General features: G+C 53.8%; 1 non-coding gene and 1 pseudogene across 1 annotated transcript; both read right to left on the minus strand.

Moving 5' to 3' along the window:
- Positions 1-218: 218 nt before the first annotated feature.
- On the minus strand, positions 219-1,122 carry LOC125532938 (annotated as a pseudogene).
- Positions 1,123-1,525: 403 nt separating this feature from the next.
- TRNAE-CUC lies at positions 1,526-1,598 on the minus strand. The gene has a single exon. It is a non-coding gene; the product is annotated as a tRNA-Glu (tRNA).
- Between the last annotated feature and the right edge of the window lie 369 nt (positions 1,599-1,967).

The following is a 1,967-nucleotide window of genomic DNA, read 5'->3' on the forward strand; positions in this document are numbered from 1 at the left end:
TGTGTGTGCGTAGAATTTTTTTTAAAATTATTACGTTCCTCAACAGGGGAAGGGGGCGAGTGGAGATGCTCTGATACGCCAAATGCGAACCGTGCAATTGATGCACAATAAACGTACAAAAGTCCTCGACATGAAGATGACGCGTATTGTGTTGCATGTTTGCGTTGTCACAAATTTACAATGTGTATGTGGATGCCGCATATTGTGAAAACTGAGGTTCACTTCTCTCCTGTCCCTGCGCCTCCGTCGCCGCCGATCTCGTCCCGGCCGTCGAAGTAGTCCTCCGTGACGTTGCCAACGAGCATGACGCATATGAGCCAGAAGAGCGAGGCGTCGAGGTCGAGGAACGCGGCGGCGCCGAGCAGCCCAGTCTCGGCCGTCGGGCAGGCGTACCCGAGGTTGCGGTGCACGTTCCGGACGTGGTGCATGGCCTCCGTCGCTGTCGCCCACGTCGTCGTCCCTATCCCGGCCACCGTGGCGCCACTAGAAAAAAAACGAAAAAAAATTCATATTGCCGGTGTAATTATATTACGACGGTACGACGCGGTGCTTGGTGGATTCGATCCATTACATGGCGAGATGGAAGAAGACGTGGAGCATGGCGTGTAGTCGAAGAGGCCTTCCTGGGGATGGACCTGCCGTCGTAGGGGAAGAAGACGGAGACGGCGCCGATCCCGGCGCAGCACGCGGCGGCGAGCGCGGACAGGGCGCCCAGCGCCACCGTCGGGTCCGGCGGGAGCCGGCAGACGACCACGTCCGCGCCTCTGATCGGCATCCGGTACGGCGGCTGCGATCGAATGGGACATCGATCATTTGCATGCACGCATAGCGACGTGGTAGCGACGGAGCCAGCTAACAGAATTAGCTTCTTGAGCTCGGCGACGACGGCGAGGACGAAGGAGAGCACGCCGAGGAACGCGGTGACCGCGCGGAACCGCGTGCTGTGCCTCAGAGCCAAGGCATCGACCGACCGGCCGATCGATCAATCGATCGATTTCTTCCTACTAATCAATACACTATCTCGCCACCCGTTCCCAATCAAAACACATGAGGACCAAACCAAACCAGGCTGAGATCGGCATACATTACCGGCGACGCGGATTTGTGTTTCTCTGACGCCATTGCCATGCATTTGGGTCACCAACCAGGATCGAACAATCAACAACGCGCATTTTCGCAGGTATCATGCGCGTGCAGAGGGGAGTTTCCGCGCGGGAATCCGGACATGCTCGTGTAAAGATGAATGAAGGGAAGAGCATGTGATACCAATCAATCAATCGTGAAATCGAGATAGTACCTGTGGGAGGCGTCCAACTGAGCGGTTGAATCGCCGGGCAGCGAAGCGGACCAATAAATAGGCGAGGATTGGGAGGCGAGGCGGCAGGGAGGGCCAGCGCGTACCGTGCAGTCTTGCTTCGGGCATAAATTGTTGACGATACGCTACATGCAGAAAAGATGTCTTCAGTGCTGCTGCTTTTGGACGTTGTAAGAAACGCACCAGCGTAGGAAAAAACCACAAAAATAATTCCGTCGCCGGGACTTGAACCCGGGTCTCTCGGGTGAGAGCCGAGTATCCTAACCACCTAGACTACGACGGATTATGTTCGACTGTTGGCACACAGCTTGATGAGTGTGTGTATGTTCCTGTCCCGAACGCAGGCTTAAGATGTGGTTGTATGGTGGCCAGAATACAGTTGATGAGTAAACATAACCAAGCAACGCCCAGGACTTACGCGCTATATATCGTCTGGTCTATGTGATTTAAGGCTAGTTCAAACTGATAGTTCATGACAACAATACGAGTTGACATCAAATTGTTCATGACAATAACACGAGTTGACAGCAAATAGTCCATGTCAACACTACTGGTGCCCAAAGAAGACAATTGTTTCAAAGCAAATAACACATCTGAGTTGCTCGCTAGTTATTCTTCGTCACAGCCACTCAAGCCTCACAGCAGCACCATC

This window comes from Triticum urartu, chromosome 1 (assembly GCF_003073215.2).
Source record: "Triticum urartu cultivar G1812 chromosome 1, Tu2.1, whole genome shotgun sequence".
Lineage (NCBI taxonomy): Eukaryota > Viridiplantae > Streptophyta > Magnoliopsida > Poales > Poaceae > Triticum > Triticum urartu.